Source organism: Macrobrachium nipponense, chromosome 23, assembly GCF_015104395.2.
Source record: "Macrobrachium nipponense isolate FS-2020 chromosome 23, ASM1510439v2, whole genome shotgun sequence".
In the NCBI taxonomy this organism is placed as follows: Eukaryota; Metazoa; Arthropoda; class Malacostraca; order Decapoda; family Palaemonidae; genus Macrobrachium; species Macrobrachium nipponense.
Window position 1 is genome coordinate 32,376,912 of NC_061090.1, and position 10,000 is coordinate 32,386,911.

The 10,000-nt window shown below is 34.9% G+C and overlaps 1 long non-coding RNA gene across 2 annotated transcripts; it reads left to right on the plus strand.

The window, feature by feature from the left end:
• Window positions 1–5,612: 5,612 nt before the first annotated feature.
• LOC135196404 (uncharacterized) lies at window positions 5,613–9,114 on the plus strand. 2 transcript variants are annotated; one of them, XR_010310402.1, is made up of 4 exons: window positions 5,615–5,731; window positions 6,132–6,231; window positions 6,526–6,632; window positions 8,223–9,114. It is a non-coding gene; the product is annotated as an uncharacterized LOC135196404 (long non-coding RNA). The 2 variants fall into 2 exon arrangements; XR_010310404.1 differs by lacking the exon at window positions 6,132–6,231 and having other exon boundaries at window positions 5,613–5,731.
• Window positions 9,115–10,000: the final 886 nt, after the last annotated feature.

The following is a 10,000-nucleotide window of genomic DNA, read 5'->3' on the forward strand; positions in this document are numbered from 1 at the left end:
ATTGCGTGTCTGCAATTATTCACGTGTATGAACAAACTTTAACTGAAGCCAAAAATAACGCTGAACTATAAAACAAGGGGCTCTTTGAACATATAAACCTTGCATACAGAAAATGGGAAAATGTTCCAACAAGGAAAACGGGATATGATACACGAAGCAAAAATGAACACTTTCGTATTGCTCTCGAGGAACAAATAAATCGAGAGAGCCAGGATAAATTCCGAAATGATTCCTGATCTCCTCGGAAGACGGACGACCAGATCCTTATCCTTGGGGAAGCCATTAAGGCAGCAGAGAAAATATCACGGTCGACCGAGTAGTAACTTTTGCTTTGGAGGGACGAACGAAAGAAAAAAAGAAAAGACAGGAATCTCTGCTTTCGGGACCCAAGGATTTCGGTCCGTATAAAATTACGTCCGGATAACTTTCATCGGAGGGATACTTATCTCTCGTAAAAAAATGAGAAAACGAACCACACAGTGCCACTTGCTGGCACTGATACAAATGGCAGTTTAGCCTAGGCATTGCCAAATAGAAGAATTAAACTTTTTATTTACATATCTATTCATTTTCTAAACCTAGCCAAGGGAAAAGGGTCCACGCTTGTCTAATTTAGTATCAGTTCCAATTCCGGGTAAATATCTGAAACGACATGCTGCTAATTATCAATTATAATCGATTGGAAAGCAGTACAGAAACCAAAAACTAGAAATAAAAATAAAAGGCAAATCAAATCGTGTGTGTGTGCGTGTGAGTATGTGTAAGAGAGAGGAGGGGAAGGAGGGAGAGAGGAGAGAGGATGAGAGAAGAGAGAAGAGAAGAGGAGAGAGAGAGAGAGAGAGAGAGAGAGAGAGAGAAAGAGAGAGATATTCTCTATTGCTGGATTGGGTGTACTTATAGAAACCAAAAGCTGAAAATAAAAAATCTCTGTTTTTTAGTGTCTATTTACGGTATGGCAAAAAAAAAGGCAAATTAAATCGAGAGAGAGAGAGAGAGAGAGAGAGAGAGAGAGAGAGAGAGAGAGAGAGTCTCAATGCATGGGAAAGTAATTAATACAAACAAGGAAGAATCAAGCTGTAAAACTAGCCCCAACTGCATAGACGAAGAACATTATCACTGCAATAAATCTGCACTGGGTCCGAGAATTCGACGAACAATCATCCCTTTGAAAGTTATGATAGCCACTGGGTTGTTGCTCCCGACAATGTCTGTAAAAGAGTTTTTTCCTTTCCTTTCTCTCGGACGTGTGGGTGATGTGTTCGTGTTTGTGTGTGTGTGTGTGTTTATTTACGCGTGTTTACGTAAGATACGGATGCAATCATAGTCACGTTAAAATCCCCCTTGTCTTGGCATCGGACCAAGAGAGTAATGTTTACAGTCAGACCAAACAATTAATATTTACGTTCAACTCAAAAAAATAATAGAATTGTCTTCCCAAAAAAGTAATGTTTCTTGTCAACCTAAAAAAGTAATATTTCTTGTTAACTTCCCATACAGTAATATTGATGGCCAACCCCCCCAAAAAGTAATATTTATGGTCAACTGTAAAAAAGTAATATTTATAGTCAACCCCCAAAAGTAATAGTTCTTGTCAACCCAAAAACAGTAGCATTTATGGTCAACCCCCCAAAAAGTGATATTTCTTGTCAATCCCAAAAAGTAACGTTTATTGTCAACTCCCCATACAATAATATTTATGAGTAACCCCAAAAAAGAAATATTTATTGTCAGTCCCAGAAAAGAAATATTCATTGTCAACCCCTCAAAAGCAATATTTCTTGTCAACCCAAATAAAGTAATATTTCTAGTCAAAATCTGAGTTATCTATAAAAGCTGTGTTAAGAGTATAAAAGTGAGAAGAAACACCAAAGAAAAGCATCTCTGCTTAATGCAAGTTACGGCAGACTTTTCCCAAATAATCACACAAAAATAAAGCGCGTCCACTTGTCCAGCGAGAAGGCGAAAAAAGCGATAATAATTGTCTGACAGGAAAGCGCCAATGGCGGTTACAACTTGAATCCCTGCCACTTTAATCTCGTTAACAATTTTCCCGAAAGGTGCATTTCCTGCTTCTCTCTCTCTCTCTCTCTCTCTCTCTCTCTCTCTCTCTCTCTCTCTTTTCACCCCTTCCATCGCTTTCTATCCGTGTTTCCCCAAATTCTCTCTCTCTCTCTTACCTCTTTCTTTTACATTAGTTACTCCACTCATCTCTGTCTCTCTCTCTCTCTACATCAGTCACTCTTTTTATATGTATGTCTGTCTCTACATTACTCATTCTCTCTCTCTCTCTCTCTCTCTCTCTCTCTCTCTCTCTCTCTCTCTCTCTCTCTGACCACAACTTCCTATTCCCAATAAGTCGCCAAAAAGGCCCCCATGAATGACCAATTGCCGACCTCCATTTCCCAGTGAAAGGCAGCTTTATATATTATGTTTATGTGGTCACTGCATTGCAGAACGTCGGTCGGAATATGGCTTAGAGCGTATTTCTGTTTATGTATTGTCTTTTGTCTCTTGTTAACTCGAGTGCAGTACACTGGGGATGAAAGTAGGTAAACTTATGCGTTTATTCTGTTTCTCATATTTTTTGACTCACTTATTAACTTGAGAAATCTTTGGTTAAGTGTGTATATATTTTGGTTTACATTCATTTTCAAATCATTTGATACTAAGCCCTAAATCCTTATTATTATTACTTTCACAAACACACACACACACGCTAAAATATAGTACTTAGTTTTTTAAGCCAGTGTTTTAAGGGGCCTTCTATACTTGAAACATATCCTGTTTTAACAGAAGAATTTATTCGCACACAGACACAACACACACACACACACACACACCACACACACACACACACACACACATATATATATATATATATATATATATATATATATATATATATATATATATATATGTGTGTGTGTGTGTGTGTGTGTGTGTGTGTGTGCATGCATATGTATATGGTATATGAGAGAGGTAGAGACCATGTATAACAATATCATGATAAATATATTTCACAAACACCAAACATACCCTCTCCTGACCAACCCTCACCTTTTCTTTTTGGACTGAAGATGAACCCAGGGAAGGGTTCGAAAGCTTTATAAAGGGTTCTTAAACGATATACAAACTCGCAACCTTTTTTTTTTCATTATTGTGGACCTCTTAGAACATTATATATACTCTCGCAATAGAGAGTTTTTCCCATCATTTCAGTTTGCTACAACTAAAACTTGCAAAAGTTTACCTGAAGCAGTTGTGCAATTTTCTGACAACCAATAGTTTAAAAAAAAAAAAAAAAAGAGAAGCAAATTCACTGCTGCTCTCTGCTGACAACTCCCGAATTCAGGCGTATGTATTTTATTTCCCGTTCCCTCAAATTTATTCATTCGCCTGTTTATTACCTTTTCCTTTGACTTGTCACTCTCCCTGCAGAATTAATTTCCCTTTGGGGCCCGTCTCGGGTTTATCAGAGTCTGTTGACCCAGTCTAGAAGGGGTTTGAACTGAGCATTTATAGAAAGACGAAGGAACCTATTAAGCAGACTGAAAACAACTTTTTTCCTCAGGGAATCCACATCTTCATTAACCTACCCCTGTCTTTGGATGTCTACGAACGAGCAGTACGAAGGGCCCTCTCGTATTTCTCACACATGACTGCACTAATTTATAGAAAGACGAAAGAACCTATCAAACAGACTGAAGACAACTTATTTCCTTAGAGAATCCACATCTTCATTAACCTCCCCCTGTCGTTGGATGTCTACGAGCGAGCAGTGTAAAGCTTCCTCTTGTATTTCTCACACATGACTGCACTAATGTCTTAATTGCTTCAGCTGGGGCCAGAATGATCTCATTGCGAAGGGTTAGGGTGGAAGACGGTACGCATGTTGAGTAGTACCGTAATTCGGTTTGGGACGAGCATGTAAATGAAGTTTGTTTGTAGGTGTTTAATGTAACTATTATTATTATTATTTTTTTTTTTTTTGTCGATCACAGTCCTCCAATTCGACTGGGCGGTATTTACAATGTGGGGGGGTTCAGGCTTGCATTCTGCCTCCTTAGGAGTCCATCGCTTTTATTACTATGTGCGCCGTTTTTAGGAGCACACTCCTCTGAGCAACTTCGGCCTCTAGTTTTTCTAGGTTCCTTTTCAGGGATCTTGGGATCGTGCCTAGTGTCCCTATCATTATGGGTACAATTTCCACTGGCATATCTCATATCCTTCTTATATTTCTATTTTCAGGTCTTGATCTTATCCATTTTTCCTTTCTTTCTCTTCAACTCTGGTGTCCTATGGTATTGTGACATCAATGAGTAATACATTATTATTATTTCATTATTGTTATTATATTATTATTATTATTATTATTATTAATATTATTATTATTATTATTATTCCCACAGTAGTTGTACGCAGTTCAAGACTTACGAAGATGACCTGGCATGAGCGACGAAGGAAAATGAAAGAGAAGGAGGAACGCCACAAAGTTTCTCTCTCTCTCTCTCTCTCTCTCTCTCTCTCTCTCTCTCTCTCTCTCAAACACCCTCCTGACCAAACTGTCCATCCATTTCTCGCCCATAAAATATTCATAACATTACGTGGTTGCAAATAGGACTTTTTGCAATATATGAGCATTTATCATTAAAATGGATAATAAAACTCGGCGATATGAACGTAGAAATATGTTAATTGACGCAGAGAAAATGAAAATAAATTCCGAGACAAAGAATAATCTGCATAAAGGCCGACTGTTCGTAAATATACGAATACCATTTGTCACCAAAGTTGCAAGTATACAGTCGTTACATGAATATAGTTACTCGGAAATATGTGATATTTTCAGAAACGAGTTTGATATAAACTTTAAATTACGACATACATTATTATTATTATTATTATTATTATTATTATTATTGAATCAAGGAACCCCTGTAACGAGGCTATAGTATCGAGGATTAAAAGCCACAGTAGTGTTAAAAATACTTATGCACAGTCCCCCGTTATGATTTCTAACTCTGTGTATAAATATTTCTAACACTACTGTGACTTTTAATTATTATTATTATTATTATTATTATTATTATTATTATTATTATTATTATTATTATTTTATTATTTTATTATTATTCAGAAGCTAAACCCTATTCATATGGAACAAGCCCACCAAAGGAGCCACTGACTTGAAATTCAAGCTTTCAAAGAATATTAAGGTGTTCATTAAGAAGTGATACGAGGCATAGGGAAAAACAGAAAGAAGAGATCTCGCTTATCAAAGAAGAACAAATAAATTGATAAATAGATAAATAGATGAAAATGCGCTAAAATGCAAGGTAGAATAGTATTAGGGTCGTAATACATTGCTTTTTCGCTTCTTGAAGTTTTGAATTTCCGGTTGCACGAGGATAATTCGGAAATCCTTTTACACATTCTAAAAGCCACACACACTCACTCTCTCTCTCTCTCTCTCTCTCTCTCTGACTACCCTAAGGTATTCCCTTTTAACGACATATCGTCCTATAACAGCGTAGATTAGGTAGTTTTCGTCAAAGACCCGTCTTACAGACATTACCTCCGAAGGTAATTTTTGCTGTCCTTATCTGTTAACCTTACGACATCGACGAGGAACGTTTTAGTTCTCCCTTGAAGAAGTTACCGGTAGAAATATGGTGAGGTGTTGGGTCCATTGAGGAGGGTTATCTATACAGGCGGCCTTTTACAGTGTTAAGTATGTTATGCGTCAATGTGTTCATTAGTGTTGTGTGAAGGTTGTTCTTCAGTGTTCGGGGAAGGATATTTTTTTGTCAATCATAATTCAGTCTCTTGTGGATGTGTGTTGCTTTTACAGAGTTTCGTTTATCCAGTTTTAGTATGTTGGTACGCCTTTTTACTCTGTGATCTTTTTGTTAAAGCGAGTGCAGTTTGATTAATTTTATTCAAACATTGTTACGAGGTGTTAAATTTTTTAGTTAAGTCGCAAATTCTAGATAATTTGAACTTTTTCTGTAATACGAAGTGGCTTTTCATAGTGACCTTTCAGTTTTATGATGCTTAGTGCTGGTCACTTATTTCATGTTAATGGAATAAATAGAAATATTTGACACACTTTTATTTTAAATCTATTTCAGGTGTATTTTGTTTTGACCTTTAAGACATTTTTTGGGGTCTTTTTATTTCTTGACGTGTCGCCAGATCGACTTATTCATTCATAGATCGTTAAGTATACAGGTATATTTTTTGCATAGTTTTACTTTGCTGTACTTTTATCAGTCAAAAGATTGTGATGAACAGTTCTATATAGTTTTCATTTATTACGGAACTATCAGCGTTTTTAATTTTAAATATTCTGTCTAAATGCTTTCCATATTACAAAGCATAAGGTTTATTGAATCTTGGTAATTTCGTTGTCTTTCCTGATTTATTGTGAGTTTATTTACTTCAGGAAATAATTTTTTCTGCAATATTCCTTTTTTTTTTTCTTCTTGCTTAAATACTATTAAAATATTTAGCTATCTCTTTCAGGAACTGGGCTCTTCTTGAATTTTCTGGATCTATCGTGGACTGGATTACTGTGCGACAAACTTAACTGCTTTGAGGACATCTGCCAATAATAAGTTATTCCTATTCAGGTGGGTAACACTTGACATGTTCTTGCTCGTACCCACGCGCCCACCCCTTCAGGGGCACCGCCCCTGAAGGGGTGGGGCATTCCATGCCATTACATAGCAGGGCTTTCGCTATGTAATGACATGGGAGTGATACGAGCAAACTAATTACTTTTTAAATTTTCAGGTTAACATCTGAATCACTAAGTTAGTAGTTAGGTTACATTGGTATTCTAGGGTGATGTAATTTAATTTGGAATAGAATTAAGTTATTTGAAAATATAAATGTTAGTGGTTTTTGTTGCATAGGTGACATTATGACAGGCCGGTTTTATCACTTGATAAGTGGATTTGAAAACATTTATATAGGTGTCGTTATTGCAGGGCTTTATCTCTTGAAACTTTTAATTTTAGAGAGTAATTATTGCATGGTGTTTCTGGTATATTAAGATTTATTTAGTTACTGTAATTAAAACTGTCAAATTTTAGCTTAAATTATTTAGACTTAATTTCAATAATACGATTTTATTTCTTTGATTAAATATGGAAGCTACTAAGCTTACGGAGGTTTTCAACAGTTTTGACTTTTGATTTTTTGAGTTTTTAATTCTCGTACAATTTAAGTGTATAGTAGTTAATAGAGATTCAAAATTGTTTTACTATATACTAAAATTAGGTATTCATTTGGCTTGCTACAGTTTAATTTTACAGAATAGTGTTAATTTGTAGTTTGTCCTATAAAACTTTGATTACACTTACCATTTTTAAGTTTAAAAGTAAATTTTTAAGTTTTTCCATTTTAAAAATGTTAAGTAAATTAGTGCATTTGAGTTGATATCATTGTTAATCTTTAAAGTTAATTACAGTAAGGTAGTTAATATGTTTAATTGCAGCATCTGTTAATTTTAGCTTAAAGTTAATTGCAGTAAGACAAACCTATTTTTTGGTTTTTAGTTTCAATGCATTAAGTCAATTTCGGGATTTAAGTTTTGATTTAATTGAAGTAAGATTAATTTTAGATTTTTTTTAACTGCAGTAAGCCAAAATAATTTCAATGAGTTTTAAGTTAATTTATTTAATTTCTAATGTCATTGTAATACGAAGTAATTTCAGAATGTTTTAAGGTAATTGCAGTAAGACATAAGTGATTTGTTTTAATTTCATCGCAATAAGAGTAATTTCGGGATGTTTTAAGTTAATTGCCGTTACAAAAGTAATTTGTTTGAATTTCATAGCAATAAGAGAAAGTAATTTCAAAATGTTTAAGGTACCTTAAACTACAGTTGGACAAAAGTAAATTTTTTATTTTATCGCAGTAAGACAGTAATTTCAGAATTACTGTAAGACAAAAGTGTAATTTCAGAATGTTTTAAGGTAATCGCTATAAGACAAAAGTAATGTTTTAATTTCATTGCAATATGACTAGTTATATTCAGTATCCCAATAAGTATATTGCCTGTCTTAATCGGCTAATGTTCCCAAAATGGCTCTGAAGATTAATTCACATTCCCTCACTATAAAATATTAGAATTTTTTATCACCACATTGTTAGGAGGTGAATCTGATCTTGCACCCAGGAAAAACTTTTCTGTCGTTCCTTTTTAATGATTCCAGGTAAAGGCTTCGTGGGCAGATAACGAGGAGAGAAGACTTTCCAGAAAATTGGATAGACTTCTTGACAAGTCTGTTCGTGTGACTGGCGTTGTTCAGGTGCTTTTATATGCTTATTTGTTTGTTATAATTATTGGTGATGTCCCCCAGCACAAATTAAAATAAATATATGCAGCTATTAGCTATTGGTAGATTGAATCTGGAGGCTTTCTTCTGTACCATCCTGAAATGGTGCATGAATTTAATTCTTATACTAAACTAGTTTATAAAATATCTAAGAAATAATTGCACTGCACAAAATAAGAAAATAAGATAGATTGATTGATGCAAAAATACACCATGGCCTCACGACAACCTAGGTCATGAACGCTAAATTAAAGTAAATATATGCAGCTTCTTAGTTACTGGTATATTTAATCTGGAAGGTTTCTTGTGTACCCTCCCTAAATTGTACATAATTTAAATTTTTATACTACATTATTTTTTAAAGTATCGAACAAATATTGAAGAAATTTAACTTGATAAAGCTGCTTGTTGCTCAAGTGGTGATATTACTTTTCTATGAAGGAATTCATATTCTGTTTGTCTAGAAATAGCGGATAATAGTAAATAAAATTGGAGAATGGTTAAAGGCTATTCGGTACCTTTTTGAATCTAAATCCTAAAAAACTGGCTTCATTTTGCGACTAAGCCATTTGTAAGCAATGGCTCAAACTGACATAAATTCATCAAACTGATACAAATTTCTGACAAGTTAATATGGCTTCTAGTTCACTTTAGAGGGGTGAATGATAGTTAATAGTGGTTCGGAATCTGTGGAAACCTTACAATTTTTACCCAATCTGATTCTGACTTAAGACAAAGTATGTAAGCACCTTATCCTGGTTAATTAAAATATAAAATGGCAATTTTAGTTTCTTCACATTAAAATTTACTTGATCCTAGTAATTTAATCTGAAGTAAACCAGAGAAATCTTAAATTCCTTGGTTACAGGTGGCTCATTACTTAAACCACCAAGGTGGCTTTTTACTTTGTCGTAATGACATTTTTGTAGAAACTGGTTAAGGAATGACCACAGGTGAATAAACTTTTGAAACTTTGGTTACGTTTTGAGCTCCTAAGTGGCTATAAAAACACGGGTGGATACATTTTGTAAATTGGTAAATATAATAATTAAGTGACCTAGGAAGCGAGAAAGATCCCTGTAAAAGGTCTCGCAGGGTAATACAATGCAGCAGTATAATGATTAAAACCATAGGGGCTGTTATCTGAAAGTGAGTTGAGCTATAGCTTTGAATACCTTGGATTGATAAAAACTAAGCTGTAGGCAGGTTCTAATAAGGCTTTATTGATACTTGATAGTTAATGTGGACGCACGTGGACGCACGACAGAGAGGAAAAATGTTTTAAAGAATGCAGTTGTAAAGTGACAAACTTATAAGTTTATAATTTCGTTATTCTCTTAACAATAGTGAGAAAATATACTCTGAAGTTGGTGGAGAAAGCGAAAGTATTGCTTTATGTTAGTTTCCTATAGTCTACTACTCTGGTTTGACTCGTTTGGGTTACCATGTTATGTAATTATTTATTTACTTCTCTCTTTATCCCTCGAAACCCCCCCCCCCCCCTCTCTCTCTCTCTCTCTCTCTCTCTCTCTCTCTCTCTCTCTCTCTCTCTCTCTCTTTGAATCTGGGAGTGAATTTTACTTTTAGATGCGAAGGGGCGTGGCGGGAAGGACCAATTCTTAGAGGGGGCGTGGTCGTTGAAAAAGTTAAGAATC